Below are 22606 nucleotides of genomic sequence, written 5' to 3' on the forward strand. Positions count from 1 at the left end.
AAAGAACTGAGTTATACAGGGAGACAGAATGTTAGACAGTTGTCCTTGAATGGTGCTGAGACAAATTTGATTGTCGAAAATATCGATGATTGGCCAAAATGTACAGGGAAATCGTGGGGATTGAACAAAATTATGAGGCTGCATGTAATTTACAGGGATTTTTGGGGATTTGCATGAATTGGCGCAATTGTTACATCGCAAAATCCTGGAGGGACTGTTTGTTGGACTGTGTGCAGGGATTTTACTTATGATCTACTGCTGGGGTTACTTGAGTTTTTTTCCAATACAATTACTTTTTACCTTCTGTCTCCGCATTCTGAGGTCAAGCCGACATGCCACACCGTCACTATTATGATTTGGATTAAACGACTGTCGTTCAAGGCTGTGTCAAAAAATAAATGTTAGAGAATAAAATGATTTAAAAGTGGATGCTGAGGTATTTCACTGTGGAACCTTTGAGTAAAATCATATGCTTTTTAATTACTGCTTTTGTGACGTAACATTATTCTCCAACTATCCTCCATGTGCACCATTGTGGCGTAACACCTTTTTAATTGGTGTAAATGATGATCTCATTTTTTCTTTGTACTAATGTACTGTATGTTTGCCTGGTTAGTCTGTAAAAAATCCCTCAAATGAATAGTTTTATAAGCTGTATACTCTGACTTTGACCTTGCAATTTTAACATAATTATACAATCGACAAACAAAAATCTCTGCTCATCGGGCCGAGTTCTCCCCTTTTCTCCTTTTAGCTTCTCAGGCTTACTCAAGTTCTCACTTCTGTGGTCTAATTTCCAGTACTTGCATCCCCCTCCCCCCAACCTTTACTTTATTTCACAGCTATTAAACCAGGAAATTTCAATCAGGTTGCACAGCGTGAGTTTCTGCTAGAGAAGGGAGACTAAGATACAACTTTTTTTTCATAAAGCGGAAATTCTTTTTTTCTGCTTCTCCTCCTCTGTGTCATCTTGCTTTTCTTGCACCCCTGAACTCAACATTGCTGTTTGTTGTTTAGAAGTCCATTCGTATTTCGTCCTCCAGAGGTGTTTGCCTGGTGGCTGGTGTGGCAATGTTTCTTCTTATGGCTTTGTCTTTGTGCACGGATCAACTTTGCTCTTCTTTGTACCACATTACACACATTCAACTTTGCAATTTGTTTCACCTTCTCTGTATCTAGAAGTGTTTTTTTTTTTTTTATTTAGCTAGGGGGTGCTCAGGCATTAAGGCCCCGTTTACACTAAACCGGATAATGTTATCCAGGGTAAATTCCACCTTGTCACAGTTAGTTGGTGTTGAACCCCAAGATGCAGAGACGGAGGCAGGCATAGAATATGAAGACACTATTTAATATACATAATAGAACAAGAACAAACAAAAAGCACGCACATGGGGAGAAGAACAAACTAAGAGAGCTAGCACTGGAAGCTACAAAACAAAAAGGAAATTTAGCATGGAAGCTAGAGGATAACAGAAAAACTGGAAATAACTAATGGCTAACAAGAACAGCTTACCGCAACGACGTCCAGGACAAAATGTAGCGCGACAGGTAATAGCTGAAAAGAATCACAGACACGACAAGAGCAACATATGGCAACAACAAGTCTGAATGACAATACAATGATCCAGCCCAGACTGGAGCAACAAAGCAGATAAAATAGGAGTTGGCTGATTGACATCAGGTGTGACCGGATGCCAATCAGCCGCAGCTGAGTGAAAACAGGACACAGGGAGACAAACAGGAAGCTGAACCAAAATAAGAGCACTAGACAGGAACTAAGGAAAGGAAATACTAAACACACAGAGGAGAAACTAAAACACAAACAAACTGTCAGTGGCAACTCTGACACACCTATCTTTTTCCGTGTCCACACACAACTAAGACCCCTTCCCCCCTTCGTCCGCTGGCACAATGCGACCTTATACACATGCGCGGAAAATGCACACGTCATAGTCACCTCCAGTGTTGCTTTGTGTGCAAGTTCTTAAATGTAACTTATTAGAACAATATCCAGTGTTGTGGTATTTCAATTAACTGGAATCCAGTGTGTTGTGGGGCCCTATTGTAGTGAATCACACCCGGGCCATCATAAATTAATCATATCTTTAATAAATGACAGTACACAATGTGACAAGGAACATTTTACAACAATCTATATAGGTATCTAGATATCTGGTCAGGACACTCACTCTTTTGCCTTCACCTTTATTGTCTATTCGTTTTGGGTGACTTTATATAGTCTGGACCTAGATGTTGAGTCCGCGACATACATGGCGGACAATAACTGATACAGTGTGCTTTGCCAGTCCAAAAGCATTTGTCTTTTTCCCTAGTTTTCCCTTTACAGCCGGGTAATACAAAGCACACTTTACCTTTTTTATCACATCTACGGGAGCTCGCATTCTCGGTGACTCTCATTCGACAAATGGACAAAGTTTTTTGCTAAGTAGAAACAAAGTTGACCTGGACATTCGAAAGTTCTCTTGCCGTCTGAGAAGTGTTGTAACTGAAATAGCTGGAGCACATACTTGTTGGTCACAAAAAAACATTCATGAAGTTTGGTTCTTTTATGAATGTATAATGGGTCTATTGAAAATGTGACCAAATTTTCTGGGTCAAAAGTATACATACAGCAATGTTAATATTTGGTTACATGTCCCTTGGCAAGTTTCACTGCAATAAGACGCTTTTGGTAGCCATCCACAAGCTTCTGGCAAGCTTCTGGTTGAATTTTTGACAACTCCTCTTAGCAGTTCAGCTAAATTTTTTGGTTTTCTGACATGGACTTGTTTCTTCAACATTGTCAGGACTTTCGGAAGGCCATTCCAAAACCTAAATTCTAACCTGATTGAGACATTCCTTTATCACTTTTGACATGTGTATGGGGTCATTGTCCTGTTGGAACACCCAACTGCGCCCAAGACCCAGCCACCGGGCTGATGATTTTAGGTTGTCCTGAAGAATTTGGAGGTAATCCTCCTTTTTCATTGTGCCATTTAAAGCACCAGTTTCATTGGCAGCAAATACTACCACCACCAGGCTTTACGGTAGATATGGTGTTCCTGGGATTAAAGGCCTTACCTTTATTCCTCCAAACATATTGCTGGGTATTGTGGCCAAACAGCTAAATGTTTGTTTCATCTGACCACAGAACGTTCCTATAGAAGGTCTTATCTTTGTCCACGTGATATCACCGTGACACACTCGATGCCTCAACAAGCAATTAAAACTAAACCACTTCATTGACTCACATTTCATTCTTTTTTGACATTTTCCAGGGAAATAACATACACGTTTTGTGACTCTTGGTTAGAGATATGGTCAATTTTATAAAATATTATTAATTACATGTGTTTTAAATTTTAATACATGTATGTTATAATTTACTTTACTTAACCTTCTAATTAATCTGAGGGTTTTGGCCCAGTGGTGAACCCAACCCCTCCTGACTCAGTTTGTTTTTTTGTCCACTTCATCTGGGCAATATGGGCGGAAGTATCTCGCCCGCAGAAGGCGACATACATGAACCTGATGAGGAAATGAACACCGAGCACAAATAATAATTAATAGAGTTGTACCTCAACTTAAGTACTGTGAGATACGAGCCGTCTCTCGGTTTTATGTTTTGCTTAAAGTCGTAAGCATAATTTGGGATACTGGTCGTTTGAAGTAGTATTTGTCCACAGCCCTCAGGCAAAGATCGACACGTTCCTGCCTCCAACGACCAGTCCTTAGAAATTTGGAGTAAAGTAGGTGATGCCGATGACTGAATCAGAGAAACAGACCAAAAAAAACAATACTCTACCTCTACCCGGCAAATTAGCCAAGCTGCAGCAGTCAGTCCACATCACACAAAGCCACCGCGGCACGCAGAGACAAACACCAATTTTAAACAACAATTATCCATTAACATATAGAGAAGTTGCGGATGTTTGATGTTCAGCGTGTTCAAATTTGTTCTGTGCCCTGACTCTACCAAGAGAGTGGTTGAGCTTTTACGTCTGATAAATAGCTTACAGTTTTTGAAAACCCCACATTTTCTGACAATTTTAATAAGGTTTTCATAAGCTGTAAACAATAATCATCCACATTATATCAAAAGAAGACTTTAAAATATATTGTGTTGCATGTTATAAGCCTATTCTTGTGTAATTCCTACATGTTTAATTTTGTTAAATTCTACAGATTTTGTATTTATTTTCAATTGAGTTTTTCTATGCCATGAGCCTCTTAACACTTCACTGTTGGCTTTGTAACGTCATGCTAAACTAAACAAAAATGATGCTAATTCCCGTTTAGTTATCGTTTTATCCAAATAAGAATCAATAAGAGAACCAATAAAGAACCCAATCAATAAGGAACATTTAAATTGAAATCGGAACAAGGTAAACACTGAACATTATAATCACATCATTTAATAAACCTACTGTAGATTTTGTCTAACATGCTATTGTATTGTGTGTATACATTGCTTATCTAAGATATTGTTCTGCTTTTTAAAATGTGTGTTACATGTTAACATGATGGTGGTTGAGGAGGGCCAAGCACAGCTTAATTTGATTTTGATTTTGATTGATTTCAGTGGGCAGAGCTGATTTGCAGCACAAGTGTTTTGCGTTACACGCTCGATCTTTAAAGGAATTCAGCTGGTGAGTTGTTTTCTTATTTTCCTCATCCTTGCGGGTGGCGCCCCCAAGAAAAGGCCGCCCTAAGTACAGGAAAACTCAACGACTTATGCACCATTAGAAAGCTGAGGCTAAGAAGATTTAAAAAAAGAAGCAAAAGTGGTAGTTTCAAAGTTATATACTGGATTTCTAAGTAATTAGTTTAAAAATGAGCTTTTCCGTATAAATGTGTGTTGCTTTTGATGGTGGTCTAAATTAATCATTGGTGGACCTCTATAAAGAAATAAATGTGAAACAATGTTAAATTATTTAAAAGAAAATATACCCTTGACACTTTTGTAATAACTTTAACTATATATCCATCCATCTTCTTTCTTTTATCAAAGGTCAGGTCGCGGGGGCAGCAGCTTAAGCAGGGAAGCCCTGACTTTCCTCTCCCCAGGCACTTTGTCCAGCTCTTCCCAGGGAATCCCGAGGCGTTCCCAGGCCATCTAGAGGCATTCCCGGGCCAGCCGGGAGACATAGTCTTCCCAACGTTTCCTGGGTCTTCCCGTGGCCTCCTACCGGTTGGACGTGCCCTAAACACATCCCTAGGGAGGCGTTCGGATAGCATCCTGACCAGATGCCCAAACCGACTCATTTGGCTCCTCTCGATGTGGAGGAGCAACGGCTTTCATTTAAGCTCCTCCCCCTATCTCTAAGGGAGATGTCTGCCACCCGGCGGAGGAAACTCCTTTTGTCCGCTTGTACCCGTGATCCTGTCCTTTCGTTCATTAATCAGGGTTCTGGCTGGGTCAGTTAAGAATGGTCACAGAGTTGTTCCAAGGCAACTTCTTTTTTATTTTAGCTGTGAGCTTAGAGTCATTGTCTTATTGGAAGCTGAACCTTTGGCCCAGTCTGAAGTCCTGAGCACTCTGGAAGAGGTTTTGTATTCCAAGATACAGCCGTACTTGGCGGCATTCATCTTTCATTCAATTTACAACCAGTCGTGCTTTCCCTGCAGTTATAAAACACCCCCATAGCATGAATCTGACACCACCATGTTTCACTGATGTGATTTTATTGGGCAGGTGATGAGCAGTGCCTAGTTTTCTCCACACATACCGCTTAGAATGAATCCCAAAAAGTTAAATATTGGTGTCATCAGACCAGAGAATGTAATTTCTCATAGTCTGGGAGTCCTTCATTGAGTTTTTTTGCAAACTCTATGCAGGCTTTTATAGGTCTTGCACTCAGGAGAGGCTTCCGTCGGACCACTCTGCCATAAAGCCCTGACTAATGGAAGGCTGCAGTGATAGTTGACTTTGTGGAACTTTCCCCCATCTCCCTATTGCATCTGTGGAGCTCAACCACAGTGATCGTTGGGTTCTTCTTTGCCTCTCTCACTAAGTCTCTTCTCCCATGATTGCTCGGTTTGGCTGCATAGTCAGGTCCAGGTAAAGTTGTGGTCATCCTAAACTACTTCCATTTAAGGATTATGGAGACCACTGTGCTCTTAGGATCATTAAGTGCTGCAGAAATTAATTTGTAACCTGAGCCTTGCCACAATTCTGTATCTGAGCTCCTTGGGCAATTCCTTCCATCTCATGATTCTCATTTGCTCTGACACGCACGGTGAGCTGTAAGGTCTTACATAGACAGGTGTGTGTCTTTCCTAATCAAGTCTAATCAGTTGAATTAAACACAGCTGGATTCCAATGAAGGCGCATAACCATCTCAAAGAGGATCAGAAGAAATGGATAGCAAAATATGAGTGTCATAGCAAATAGTCTGAATTCTTATGACCATGTATTATTTCAGTTTTTCTTTTTTGATAAATTTGCCCAAAAAAATCCTACATTTCCTCGTTTTTTTTCGGTCAAGATGGGGTGCTAATATTCTGTACTGGCATAAATAGAGGAGTTCAGAACATGCTTGAAATGATTTGCTAGCCTTAACCATTGCAAATGATTAACGGAATAATTCCATATGAGATAATAGCCCAAGTTTTAATAGGACTAGTTAAAATTGCACCTTGCAGAGTTGTAACAAAAACACATCAGCTATTCAGTGAGTTTAATGTATTTTTTAAATCAATAAATTTTTCATTCACAAACAATACACCTTCAGCGTGTCATGGTAATGCAAAAATAGAAAGTGATCTAAATGCTATGAACTAAGGTCATTTTCTTACGCAGATAGATTATGGTTAACAATGGAAACATCTTGAATGTTATTTTTACAGACAATCTAGAAACTTTTCACAATGTGGACCTCTCCCTCCGCGTAGTCCTTTTTGACCCTGTTTCCTTCTGATTGAATTCTCTCTCAAACCTGAATAATCTCTCTGTTTGACCAAATGTTTGGGAGCTAAGCTTACCTTACATATACAGGTCTTCTTTTTCATGTATGTATTTGTTTAATAGAATGTTTTATTAACCTCCCAAATAAGATCTTTCCACAAGCCAATGGCCTATTTAATTATGTTCATGGTTCCCTAGTGTTGCCTCAACTAGATTGTAAATCGCTTTCTTGCATAGTTCTCCCACAAGTGCTTGAAGCTGTGAATAATGAATAGGACACCTACTTATAAAAGCTCAATATGTGTGACCACACAGAAGCATCCATTAGTGAGGGACCTTTACAAGTGTCTTCCTGTTGTGCTTATGCACAACCACGCATTCTTGTTCCAAAATAGCTATTCGGTGCTACGGATATTCATCCTGTAGCTAGATACAGTCGATCTTGGAGGTGAGGCGCACACTTGTTTATGTAATGGCGGATGTAGGAAAAATTGCGAATATTACCTTATTTTTCGAACCTCAAGGCACAGCATATTATAAAGCGCGTTCCCGATGAACATTTATTCAAAATGCGATCGAATTATAAAAGTCATTAAAGGGGTCATACTACGGGTGTAACGGTACACCAAAATTTCGTTTCGGTACGTACCTCGGTTTGGAGGTCACGGTTCGGTTCATTTTTGGTACAGTAAGAAAACAACAATATACACATTTTTTGGTTATTTATTTACCAAATTTGTAAACAATGGCATAACATACATATACACACAGGGTCCATTGCCAAGGTTTATGTCGTCAAAATATATAAAATAAAAACTAAATAAGATAAGGCTCAGAATGGTTTGTTAACAAAACCTTTTTACATATAAAGTGCTTTATTTGATTGATTGATTGATTGATTGATTGATTGATTGATTGATTGATTGATTGAGACAGCCTCCCTAACTTGGCAGTAAGAGGATACATGGCCTAATTGTTCTTCCACCATAGAAGTGGGTCCAAGTCTAGTTTTTAATGCAATACAGCAACCCCCTGCCACCCGGAACGGGACAAGCGGTAGAAAATGAATGGAGGGATGGTCTTAAATCTGCTGCTACAAAAACATTTGTTACTGCTTCAGCCGTGCCTGACTCACCGAGGAGAGGATGCTTGAATGCAGTGGTGCCGCTTCAAAGGAGTTAGCATGTTTGACGTGTTGGCAGAAGCGTACCCTACTGCTGCTGAACAATGTCGGCAAACCTCCGTCCACCATTGTTGTATCGCACCGCGCCGCCAAAGAGTTTCTAAACGGGAGATGTTAACAAGGCAGGAGAGTCTTTCAGCTCTGGCTTTTGCATGTTGTCCTAGCCTGGTCGCTGGTAGCCTGCCGTGTGTAGTGCCTCGCTCTGCATTGTTTACACAACCTGCGGTCCGCTACCTAATATGTCCATGTGGAAACTTGTTCGGTACACCTCCGAACCGAAGCGAAACCCCCGTACCGAAACGGTTCAATACAAATACACGTACCGTTACACCCCTAGGTCATACTATGATTTTTTTCCCCTACATTTAAAGCACTTATTTTCTACGTTTAAAACACTACTTTGTGGTTGACAAAACATGTTAAAAGTGCTTCTTTGTTCAACATGTTGCATAGATTGTTTTGCAGACCATCGTCTGACCGTCTCTTCAGGATGCGCCGTTTTGTAGGCGGTCTTATTTACATATGCCTCCACTTCGACAGCATCTTCTCCGCGTCATATTTTTTGCACCGGTCGTTTTTAGAACTTCCATATTGAGTCTCCTGATAGATATAAATTGGAACTGAATGCTACTTTGTATTAGAAATGGCAACCGGGTTATAATGTGCACAGTCGATTTTTGAGAAAATTAAAGGATTTTAAGTTTGCCCTATAGTCGGAAAAATACAGTATATAAAACAAAATCCACAAAACTTGGTTTTCTGTGTTTGTGTGCATAATGGTGAGGCGCTTCAGTATTCTTAACAGCAGCTGTAGAAGTCATGCGCTGATGGATGGTGTGCTCTTTACTTTACTTATGTACTGTGATCAATGCTGATGTTAGGAATGAGATGGACAGCAAGGGAAGACGAGGCAAAGTGCTGCCTCGGCAGATCCCTCTCATTTTCTCTCCATATCTCTCTCTCTCTTCCAGTCTTTCCGATTTAATCCTCTCCGCTCTACATGAGCTTCCCAGTCTGCTGAAGCGACTCCTATCTGCATATGCTGCACTCTTACTCTCGCCTTAACTAATATGACACAGTGTTTCCATGCCCAGCATATGCTTTGCAGGGCAACTTTCAGCAGATTACTAGATGAAAGATTAAATACAGAAAGTTTAGCGTGTGAGAACATCTGTGTAAAAATGTGTGTGTGTGTGTGTGTGAGCATCATGAGCAACCAGCTCAGGCCTTTAAAAAGGACACACATCATGTTTGTCTCGCTGTCAGGAGCGGCCTCTCATGTTGCCTAAATGTGGTTAAGAGGCTTTTATTTTTAGTCTTTTGCTGTTGTGAGTTAAATAAAACAGCAGTAATGCAGCTTCACTAATCCTCTCACACACAACTAATCCTTGCAGAACACCACTGTAAATACTCTGTGGGTTGCATTAAAGCACAAATCACTCAGTCCCACACTGAGTGATTTGTGCTTTTTTTGGTTCACATTAATTGAAATTTTTTTTCCAGTTTTTTTGACAGTCGTCCCAAAAATAGGCTTCTTTACTGAGTATATGTACATCTGTGTGCATCTGTAACTCTTATGGATGATCATATTATCATTATAGATATTATGTATCAAACAATATCAATGCAATGAGGTTTTCCTAATGAATCGCATTAGTTATTTTTGACAGCCCAACTATTAACGCATGCAATTAATCACAGAATAATATTGCACAAATTATGTATAAACCCAAATTTATTTTGGCCTCACATACTCTTTTACCTTGACCGCAAATGGTTACTGGACCTGGAAGGTGTCGCGGGTTGTTACACGGTCAGTGATCAGGTCAAGACATACGTCATTGCAAATATGAGTGAGGAGACTCTGACTTGTGTACTTGGAGGCGAAATTCTAGACATGAAATATGTTACGACACAGTTAACTCCCTGCTTCTCAAGACCAGTTCCCAAAACGTTTTTTATTAAATTGTTATTATTATTGTTATTATTATTTTTAGAATTTAGATAGCTGTTGTTTGTGCACACATTTATTTGTGGCTGGATTTGGGGCAGCTTACAGTGTAGGCTTTTAAAACACAGTCGTAGCAAAGTTGGCAGTTGAGGAGGCTGATAAGATTTGATGTTTTAAAGCTTGGTGTTTCTTGCCCATCTTCGCGGAATGTTTGCAAAACATTTGGTTCAAATAGAGTGCACAATGTCCTCCCTTTGAAACAACGATGAAGTCCCACACGATTGACGCGACGTGTGTTTGCAATGAGTTCAAGGGAGTTTTATGACTTTATTTACACATTTTTATTTAATTTTGTGTCCTGTCCAGCCACTCAGGCAAATAAAATGTGGGATACTTTTCTTGTTGCATTATTTGTATTTGACTTTATTAAACTGATTTATATTAATGGTTGGCGGCTCCGGATCTGAGCGGGAGGAGATAGAAAAAAGAAAAAAAGAAGGAGAAGTTGCAGGGATAAGAAGGGGGAAAAACAATAAGACATAAGATATAATACGAAAAGTGATAGCAGAGAAGCAGTTAATGAAGTAAATATTAATTACACAGAAATGACAATGGACATTACTCCCGTCCAAAGGCAAAACCCAGTAACTCAATTTTGGTCAAAACTGAGCTGATAATAATTTTGGAGTTCCTAGGTGATATGCTTTAGATTAGTGTATGCGATATTGTAATTTGTTTTGTAAGTAAGCTCTTACTCGCATGGCAGGACCTAGCAACTACCACATAACCGCGTAGATACAACAGAAAAACTTAGTATCTCAAGGGACTAATCGAATCTTCTTTGTCAGTCGCCTTATTGTCTTTAATGAGACATTTGCACGAATGGGGGCCGACGGTCAACCTGAAAATGTGATATTATGGCACGAGGGGATAATTGGAAGATTGGCCCAGGACGTTGCAAGCACCTTCATTAAATGTATTATTCTTGATTCTTCCCCTTGCATACTCTTTTGGGCAGATAACTGTGGAGGTCAAAATAAAAACCCGACGCTGTACACGGCTCTTGCCCAATGTGAAAACGCAGAATGGGGCCCACCCGAGATTGTGATAAAATATCTGGAGAAAGGGCACACACACGTTCATGAGAGCAGATTCAATCCATGGCTCAATCGGCAATAAAATGAAAGCTCAAGAAACCATCTATACGTTTGATGACTTTGTAGATCTTTGTAAGACAGCATCACGATAGATTGGTTTTCCTTTGTTTTCTCAAAATCAGCTAGAAGTTAGTTACTAGGTTTTGCCTTTGGACGGGAGATTATTGCCCTGCGAAAGAAGCAATACAAATAACTACAAATAGCACTATTGATGAATAATAATATAATTACATTTATTATCAACAATACACTTGTTTCAAATTCAACAATACGTGCATGTAATGATAACTTGAATAACAAAAGAAGGCTGGTAAATGGAGGGGAAGAAAGAAAAGCGAACTGTATTGTTATAGTAAGAATAGGTTAAGCTTCGCTCACTACTATAAGCAGTAGTTCATTCTCCCTATATTCAGCTTAAAAAAAATAAAAAGGATTGTGAATTCTCATTTGTCCAAAAATAGTTGTGCTTTGTTGTCTGTTACCAAGTCTTCCATTATTAGAAAACACACTCGTGTTTGTTTCTGAAAGTAGGAGCACACAGAAGTCGGAAATGCGCTGCTTGGAAACGAAAATGCGCGGAGGAAGTCAGTCATTGATTAAAATGACCAAAATACGGTAAATATGTATATATATATATATATATATATATATATATATATATATATATATATATATATATATATATATATGGATATGGATATATATATATATATATATATATATCCATATATATATATATATATATATATATATATATATATATATATATATATATATATATATATATATATATATATATATATATATATATATATATACATACATAAGGGCTGGACAACAATTAAAAATGTTAATCAAAGTTAATCGCACTATTTCTCCGATTAATCACGATTAACTGCATTGTATACGCAAAGCCCAATAATGAATTCAAAAGTAGTGTGTAGTACACCTTTATTGGAATATTCTCCCATATGAACAAAAGCGCCAAAACATTTGTTGTGCAAATCAGTACTTGTTAAAAAGTAGCAGTTAAATAGCATATTTTATGAAAATCAACTCAACAAATGTAAATACAAACATTCAAGCTTATTGCCACTGCCAGGGTATTTAAGTTATCCTGTTTGTTATGGAAAATAAATATAATCTACATACAAAAATCTGAGCCAAAATCATACCATCCGAAAAGGCAATTTCTGAGTTAACAGCAGAAAAAAAAATTCAATCAGGGAGAAAGAAAAGAAAGGGTGAAGAGCAAAACACTGCACTGCAGGGATTTCCCTTACAGGGGACTAGAATACAAAGTCCATGTTAATAATGGTGTTCCTTCAAAAAATGTCACTCAACTCGGTGCAGTTTGTACATTCTTAGAACTTGACGGCCATTAATTTTAAATGTACTACCCTATGATTTAAAGTGCTATAACAATTTCTGTGCAAACACACTTTTAACACTGTATAACTTCAGTGAAGTGCACCGCGCATATTTCAGCATAATGCCTCTCCTCTGTTTTAATTATAGACAGAGCATGTGATTGCACTTTTCATCAAAATAATGCACTGTATCTCCGAGGTAATTATGTTTACCGATTGATGTCTAATAGTCCCCACTGAGAGCAACTACAGCTGCACGTTGTAAAGTTGTCGCTTTTACAGTCCTCTCCTTTTCATACAACTGGTGTATTCTTCGTGCGATGGCGCGTCTTGATGGCGGCTCATACGTGATGTCACTTGTTGCGATCAGCACAATGTTTCTCAGGCTGGCGTCTTCCACAACACTAATGGGCCTACAGTCTGGAACTATCCACTTCGCTATAGCATTTGTTAGCTTCTCTTGCTCTCCTTTATCTAGACTTCTCCCGCACGCTGCATTTAACGTAGTCTGCCGAAGCCTGTAAAGTGACCAATTAAGTGGCTCTACTTTCTGCTTTGTTGAATGGTTTGCTCGCATCAACAGTGTGCTTCGCATGAAGGTGATATTTTAGACCGGAAGTACTCCTGTGATAAGAAAAATTCAGCTTGGCAATGGCTACAAACCACTTTGCTTCTGTCAAATCCACCGCCTGGAAGTACTTTATAATGAAAATGACTCTGTTAAAGTTCTGTTGCGTTACCCTTCTTCCCCGTGCTTGTTTTGTTTTATTCCGTGTTCTCCTTCCTTTTCCGCAGAAGCCAGCAATAGGCGTTAACAAAATAAAAGCATGTAAACAACATACGCAAATGTGCGATAAAATAATTGTCGGCGATATATATATATATATATATATATATATATATATATATATATATATATATATATATATATATATATATATATATATGTATGTATATATATATATATATATATATATATATATATATATATATATATGTATATATATATATATATATATATATATATATACGCTATGTCATCCCTACAAGCCTGTTTGGCAGGTTTCCCTGCTCGTCAGGGCATTTTTAAAATAGCCTCTGTGTTTTCCCTGACCTAAAGTATATTCCGCTCTACGCCGGTATTGAGTACTGATAATGGATAAACCACAGAAACCTCGACTATACATACATATATATATATATATATATATATATATATATATATATATATATATATATATATATATATATATATATATGTATATATATATATATATATATATATATATATATATCTTGATTGGATTATCCAGAGAATAGTGCTCGATACCGTGGTAGAGGGCAATATGTAGGTGTGGGAAAAATCACAAGACTACTTCATCTCTACAGAACTGTTTCATGAGGGTTTCCCTCAATCATCAAGAGATTTTAATGGAAGCATTCACATACAATGGTTTGTATAGGGCACAGAGTGGGTGGGTACAGGCAGGCGTAGGGTGTGGTGATTGGCTCATGTGTTACCTAGGAGGTGTTTCCGTCTGTGGTGGCATGTTAAAATGATTTCACTGCGCTTGTTGAGGGATGACAGATCTGGATGATATATAATAAACAGTTTCTCTTTTAAGCATAGGTTGCATCTTTTATTACCACTGTTGTAAGGTGTGCTGGATGCAAGAATTTGCCATGTTATATATATATATATATATAAGTATATATATATATATATATATAGATATATATACATATATATATATATATATATATATATATATATATATATATATATATATATATATATATATATATATATAAATACAAATGGTATGGTATAAATGTTGATGGAGGGTTTTGAATAGTGGTACAACGGTGACTTCCATTGGTTGCATTTTCCAAGCATTTATCATCTTTACATTTCTAAAAGAATAAAAAAAAGACAGGAATTTTCTTGTCCCTCATAATGATTGTGAACGATAGGCAAATATCAAAAAAGTGCAGTTTCCCTTTAAGCTCATATTGGGCAATAGGAAACAAACCAAATGAAGTGTTATGATCCGCTGCCCGGATTATATTATGTTTAGGTTTTTGAGTCTTTTTGTATTATGTTCTGTAAGTGTTTGAGTTCTTTAGTTCTTGGTTGTACTTCCTTGTTTATTTTGTCACCATGGTTACTCATTGTTTTCACCTGCCGCTTGCTCCTGACGCGCACCTGTGTTGTGATTACTTTCTTTATTTAAGCCTGCCTTCTCCCGTCAGTCTGTCTCGGTTCCTTGTTTGCGGTAAGCTACAGTCACGTCTATGTTTCTGGTTCCAGTCTCTGTGCTAAGTATTAGCCTTAGCTTCCCGTGCGTTCGGCACATTGTTCTTTTGTTGATTTCTGTCTGTTTAATATTGTGTATCAATTATTAAATCCTCCTACATTTACGTTTTCGTCCGGAGTGTTCCTTGCATCCTTGGGGAGAACAAAAACGCGCATTCCCATGCGTCCCTAACGTCACATGAAGTACGGTACGGTGGCTTTAAATTGTCTTAATAGTGCATTAACGGATGGAAATTGTGCTCAAGGTCGCTGGGATACAGGCTCAGATACTTAACTAAACCTGGGCGTTGGTAATCTTCACTATGCTAGTAGCAGTGCCTTTTCATGGCTTTTATAATCAGGATTGAATGTATTATATCTGCGCCTTTGCTCATGTAAAGCCTGGGTGCAATTAAAAAGTATGTGGTCAATCTGGGGACACATGGAGAGGCAAGTAGGTGAATGTTTAGAATGGCCATCATTAGTCAAAATGTGAAAGTCCCTCCAGGCAGGCTGTTCCAGTTACATTCCTTGCAGCACCACTGTGGTGGTTCCTCGGTTTCCTTCCCACAGAGTTGTAAGGCAATCAGCCACCGCCGCCTTCATCTGTCCTTCCTCTTCCCTTCTCAACCCTCCACCTCTGTCTCTGCCGCCGGCCGGCCTCAGACTTGCCAGGGTATCTCTTTCATTTGAGGGATGGCGGGAGAGACAGGGAGAGGCACAGGAGGAGATGAGTGGAAGGACGTAATGATCTGTCCTGATGAATGCAGTTAGGAAGAAAGTGCTGATGCCAGAGAAGCGTGGCTTTGCGAATTGATGGACATAATGCACCAATCACAGGGCTCATCATGTCATGTGCAGGAGCCAAGAAGGCGTTCTAAATGACTTCAGCTTTTAATGACTTCAGCGTTTAATGACTTCGATGACATAACGCATTGGAGGATCTTAAACATATCAAATATTTTGCATAAACATTGTTTCAACGGGTCATGTTATGATTTTTTATTTTACGTTCAAAACACTGTGGTTTACAGAACATGTAATGGTGGTTATTTGGTTAAGATTTTGCATAGATGTTTTACAGACCATCTTCAAGCTGCTTCCTAACTGTCACTTCAGACTGTGCCGTTTCATGGCCGGTCTTATTTACGTGCCGCCACTTCATCTATGACTTCTCTCCATCAGCCAGGATGTAGTTTTTAGCGCTTCCATAATCGAGTCTGTTGGCATGTATAAGTTAGCATTATACGCTACTTTGTAAATGGTAAATTGGTTATACTTGTATAGCGCTTTTCTACCTTCAAGGTACTCAAAGCGCTTTGACATTATTTCCACATTCACCCATTCACACACATTCACACACTGATGGTGGGAGTTGCCATGCATGGCCCTAACCACGACCCATCAGGAGCAAGGGTGAAGTGTGTCTTGCTCATGGACACAACGGACATGACTGGGTCGGTAGAAGCAGGGGATTGAACCCTGAACCCTCAGGTTGCTGGCACGGCCACTCTCCCAACCGCGCCACGCCTTCCCCAGCAGAAATAATAAAAATGGCAACAGGGAAAGATTGATTGATTGATTGATTGATTGATTGATATCTTAAAGAATTGAATCCATGTAATATTTTTTTATAAAGGGAAATGGATGTTTCCATTGTGGTCCATTAAATATTCATCACATTTGATATATTCAATAATAAAATGTATATGACCTGTAACATGTATGTAAAACAATTAGGTCTTGAGGTAAAATTTTACTATATATGGAGATATCCGATGACGTCACCAATTTTAAAAACTTCTCAAGTTATGCAAATTCCAAATGGCTTGTTTGGAGATAGTTTAAAGGAAAGCAAGATTGTTTTATAAATGTCTCCACCATCCCTCTATGGTTTGATTTCATATTTTTAGGACTTATGCAGATCCCAAATACACAAAAGCAGGTACCAATAGATAAGAAAGTTGTTTTTTATCTATTTGGTTCCCTTTTAGGGTGGTGATAGCTGGATGGATACATAGATAGATTTTTCTTGATTTCGCACATTTGGCTGCAAATGGAAGTGTTTGTTAGTAGTATTATACTTTTCCTATGGGAGACCATAATGTTATCTAAATGGTGAGCAGTGCTGAGGCAGCATCATGTCACCATTGCTCAGTAAAGCAGCATAATGGTCCTAAAGGGCTGAGTTCAGGGCGACTGGAGGTGTTTTGTTACTTATTTATTTTAATTTAGCAGAGTAGAACAATAAAAATGTTGTTTTTTCCAAGTGTTGTTTTTTCAAAAGTGTTATTTCAAAAGCACTGTAATAAAACTCATATTCAAAGGCAAATTGAATGGTTACAGCCACATACACTGCATTAATTCAACTCTAGACTTCATGATAAGCTACTAAATTGACAGATCTCTTTGGGTTTTTCTCATCCCTCTGGGATTTTAATTATCCTTGAAGCCAAACAGAACATACATTTCCTTAAGTTTTTTTTAAAGGGAACCTATAATGGAATTAGGGCCTGATTTACTAAAGGTTTGCGTGTACAAAAACGCGTACAAACTGCATAACACACCAAAGCTGATCTACAAGCACGTGTTAAATGGTTTACGTCTGTTTAGTGAGCAGAATAAGGCGTGCAATTTTGCACCTCAGTCTTCATTAATTTGCAAAATATATGCTGATCATCAAAACACCCACAATACTAGTAGCAGAAAATGCAGATATATTAAATAGCACGTGCAATGTGATTTATCAACAACTATTTTGGGAGCTCTTTTTTGCGTGTGTGCAGGGCCGTCATATAGTGTTGAAAGTTGATCACAATTCTAAGGCACCACAGCCGGCCGGCCAGGTCCCACAATGGATAGATGGATGGATGGATATATATATATATATATATGTGTGTGTATGTATATATATATATATATATATATATATATATATATATATATATATATATATATATATATATATATATATATATATATATATATATATATATATATATATGTATGTATATATGTATATATTAGGGCTGGGCAACGATTAAACATTTTAATCGAAGTTAATCGCACTATTTGTCCGATTAATCGCGATTAACTGCATTTTATACGCAAAGCCCAATAATGAATTCAAAAGTAGTGTGTAGTGCACCTTTATTAGAATATTCTCCCACATGAACAAAAAAGCCAAAACATTTGTTGTGCAAACACAATTTAAATCAGTCCTTGTTAAACAGTAGCAGTTAAATAGCATATTTTATGAAAATCAACTCAAAAAATGTAAATACAAACATTTAAGCTTATTGCCACTGCCAGGGTATTTAAGTTATCCTGTTTGTTATGGAAAATAAATATAATCTACATACAAATCTCTGAGCCACAATCAAAACATCTGAACAGGCAATTTCTGAGGTAACAGCAGAAACATTTTTTTCATCAGGGATCTTATGTTTAAAAAACCTATATTATAGGTAGTGGGCTGTTTTAGGGAATTTTTGATCAAATTATCCGTGGTAGCAATATTAATAATGTTGTGTTTATTCTGCGTAGTGCACTTAGAATAATTATGACCATATCTAGGAATTGATATGATGGGAATTTTCCGATTGTTTGCTTGGTGCTTTGATAAACTGAACGCATTATATACATGGTACTATATTGTGATGTTATGAGCCAGGGGAAAAAAGAACTACGCTACCCAGCATGCAACAGGAGTGACGAGCATGCGCGGTAGCCCGGTATAGGTTGTGTCGCCATGACGGCATCTTGTATGTTGTGATATGCACGCTCTGAAAACAAACGTTGAGAACTCAGCCAACACCCCTGGTCTGCATTATTCATAAATAGACAGACAACACATATACTCCGCTGCTTCACAGGCCGCTGGATGTAGCCGGCAAAGTATTCCCATGCTAGCTATCCGGTCTAGCAAGCACGCGTCATTCAGTCCAAAACGGCCCGATCTATTCACATTCAGAATTGTCTGGCGGTCGTAAGTGATCCCGGAGTGACCACGCTGTAAGCCAGCCATGAAATTTGCAGAATTGTCCGGTATTTTTGCCAAATGTTCCATCTTTACCAAGAGCCCCTCGAAGCCGAAGCTTATCCATCTTGTTGAGAAAAGGCGTTAACAAAATAAAAGCATGTAAATAACATACGCAAATGTGCGATAAAATAATTGTCGGCGTTAATAGATTGATGAGTTAACTCGTAATTAATGCATTAATTTGCCCACCCCTAGTATATATATATATATATATATATATATATATATATATATATATATATATATATATATATATATATATATATATATATATATATATATATATATATATATATATATATAATATATCTCCATCCATGCATGTTCTACCTCTTGTCCTTTTTCAGGGCTGCGGGGGGTGCTGGAGCCTATCTCAGCTGCATTCCGGCGAAAAGCGGGGTACACCCTGGACAAGTCTTTATCTTATTGCATCTGGTGCAAATTTAAACTATTTAAAAATTGTGACATAATTTAATCAAAAGGCTTTAAATAGGTAAATTGTGGAGGTGGGGGGCTTTGGCTTACTGACTCGGGACACACACTCCGGTGAAGGAGGGGGACAGTTGCCACGACTATCTTTTCAAACGCTCGTCTATTTTTTTGATGTGATTACATCTTTTTCTTCACCTTTCTCCTGATGCCCGAACATTTATTTTTTCTATTCGCTATTTCTGTTCAATAATTCACCCCTCTTTTTCATCAGTCCAAGCAGCAGAAAGAAGTACCTCCTGCTGAGTCCTGATTAGGCAGCTTGTACAGTCCTCAATCAAATCGCTACTTTCAGTATGATTTGCATATTTATAAGGGGGTGTGGACTGGGCGTGCCAAGCAACGCAGACATCCAAGTCGATTGCTGTGTAACAAAAAAATGTGTTTGGATTTCTGCATGCAATCACTTTAATATATCTGAATTTGTACTTGCGTAGCTACTATGGTTGAACGGTATACCAGTATTAGAACAGTACTGCGATACTAATGAATAATTTTTGTACTATACCGTCTCTGAAACTGCGCCCGCGTCAAAGTCATGTCGTGATGTTGCTGGTTTACGAGTAGAGGAACATGTTTGGCGGCACACAATCACTGAGTACTTACATGCAGACAGAGTGTGTAAACAGAAAAGGGAGAACGAACGCATTTTGGCGTAAAAACTAACAATATAGGTGAAGTTATAACACTGAAACACTCTCAGAAATAGGTGCTTTAAGACATGGCTAGCTATCTAGAGGCTAACGTCCATCCGCTGTTTGCCGTGTTTTATCTACTTCTAAATCACTAATCGTGGTCTCCATGGCGGAAAATAAAGTCATGTTTCATCCCTGCAGAACAAAAAATAGCTAAATATGCTTTACTACACACCGTAGCTCACTGGCATCAAAATGTAAACAAACGCCATTGGTGGATCTACACCTAACATCCTCTGTAATGATATCAAGTACAGGCACGTATCTAGTCGATACTACTATTGTTACGTTGATATTTTTTGGCATCACAATAGCTTCTTTTATTTAAAAAAAAATGTATATTACGTTTATAAACTCAGAAAATATGTCCCTGCACACATGAGGACTTTGAATATGACCAATGTATGATCCTTTAACAACTTGGTATTAGATTGATACCCAAATGAGTGGTCTCATCCAAAACTAATGTAAAGTTTCAACAAGTGATTATTACATTTTAACAGAAGTGTAGACAGAACATGTTAAAAGAGAAAGTAAGCAGATATTAACAGTAAATGAACAAGTTGATTAATAATTCATTTTCTACTACTTGTCCTTCATAATGTTGACAAAATAATAGAATGTTAAATGACACAATATGTTCCTGCATACGTCAGCAGACTAATTAGGAGTCTTTATTTGTTTACTTACTACTAAAGGACATGTTGTCTTGTATGTTCACGATTTTATTTAAGGACTAAATTAAAATGTTAAACATATGTTTAATGTACACTAAGATGTTTTGGTTAAAATGAAGCCAAAAATGACATTTTTTGGGGTCCCCTTTATTTAAAAAAAGTACCAAAATACTTTTGGTACCGGTACCAAAATATTGGTATCGGGACAACACTAATACACACATGCCAAGCACCCACTGGCAGAAACATAGATCGGCGCTGTCACGCCAAATTTCTTCCCCCCTACAAAAACCTCCCCCCCGGAAGACATTTGGGGTGACAGCCCCTCTAATGGCTGAAGGACCCCGATGAGGGTGGAAGGACCTTAATGCAGCCCACACAGCTGCCTGTTTTAAAGGCATTATAACTGGCTGATTGTCATTGGTGAAAAATAACGGTGAGGAAAAAAATATTAGCATTTCAGCATGCTAACCTTTCAAGCTATTTTTGCTTTGCTAATTTTGCAGTTATAACCCTTAAGAGTCATATAACTTGCTTAAAGCAGCCCACACAGCTGCCTGTTTTAAAAGCATTATAATTTGCTGATTGTCATTGGTGAAAAATAACGGTGAGGAAAAAATATTAGCATTCCAGCATGCTAACCTTTGAAGCAATTTTTGCTTTGCTAATTTTGCAGCTGTAACCCTTAAGAGTCAAATAACTTGGTATTATCACGCCCTCATTGGGGTCCTTCAGGCATTAGAGGGGCTGTCATGCCAAATGTCTTCCGGGGGGAAGGTTTTTGTAGGGGGGAAGAAATTTGGCGTGACAGCGCCTATGTGAGGACCCAGGTTTTTATTAATGCAACACTCATTTTCCTGAGTAAATCTATCCAAAAATCTGTACGGAACTGTAATATTAGGCATTTTAGTTGTCTGCAGTTGCCAGTGAGTGTGTGCATGTTGTCTTGAGTGGCAGTGTGCAGTGTGGCATATGGGACTGTCCAATCTTTCACGCAGAGTAAATAGCATGCCTGATAGGGGCCCATTTATCTCGATCTGTGAAATGACACCTCCACGACAGGGTGACATAAACAACAATAACTCATTCACATCGGCACGGGCATACACATTGTCACATCGACGGTGTATATGTTTATATACGCACGGGCAGCTTTTAAAGTGAAATACACAGCGCTTGACGTTTACGAGTGTCCGTCCTTATTCCTTTGACAGGGAGAGAATTCAAACAGAATGAAATGCTCATCAACATGCCTGCTCTGCGATAGATCTTACCTTTTTTATTCTCTCCCTGGCAAAAACAACAGTCAAGTGGGGGAGGCTGTCTGGGATGAAGACAATTGCAACATTTTTGTTCTTGCTACACACCAGAACAAAGGGAGCTTGACACGAGGATAGAGCACATCGAATGACAGAAATGCTGGACGGTGCAACGGATCAGATGCAAGGACTCGGAAAGAAAACTCTCGAGCATGTGGGAGGGCGTAGAGAGAGAAGAGAAAAGGGGAGAGAATGAAAAATGAGATGACCTGGAAATGCCTGAAGTGCTTGTAGAAAGTCACCACCAGTCAGGAATTAACACGAGGTTTCAAACATGAGCGTCTTGACCACACACACACCAAAAAAAGGTTAATGCCTCGGTGGTAATGCTGTGGTAATACATCTGAGCATATTAACATTTCATATGCAATTCCCCGCCCTAGAATCTTGCCTGCAGTACAAATTAGTGCAAACGGTCTGCTGGTAGAAAGATGGTGGCGGTGTCCTGTCGTTTAAGTGTGTATAGTTCTGTAGGATGAAGCAAGGGTTCATTGATGCCAATGACCTTGCTGTATGGAGG

The 22606-nt window shown here is 38.4% G+C and overlaps 1 protein-coding gene and 1 long non-coding RNA gene across 2 annotated transcripts in view; one reads left to right on the forward strand and one right to left on the reverse strand.

Annotated features, from left to right (window-relative positions):
• Positions 1-22218, reverse strand: part of LOC133553912 (uncharacterized) — a 37763-nt gene extending 15545 nt beyond the window's left edge. Inside the window, exon 1 of the long non-coding RNA XR_009807009.1 lies at positions 22042-22218. This is a non-coding gene — a long non-coding RNA (uncharacterized LOC133553912). The remainder of the gene's footprint in view (positions 1-22041) is intronic.
• Positions 1-22606, forward strand: part of LOC133554472 (chemokine-like protein TAFA-2) — a 334073-nt gene that overhangs the window by 230182 nt on the left and 81285 nt on the right. The gene's annotated exons all lie outside the window — the stretch shown is intronic.

Source organism: Nerophis ophidion, linkage group LG06 (assembly GCF_033978795.1).
Source record: "Nerophis ophidion isolate RoL-2023_Sa linkage group LG06, RoL_Noph_v1.0, whole genome shotgun sequence".
NCBI classification, from domain to species: Eukaryota; Metazoa; Chordata; class Actinopteri; order Syngnathiformes; family Syngnathidae; genus Nerophis; species Nerophis ophidion.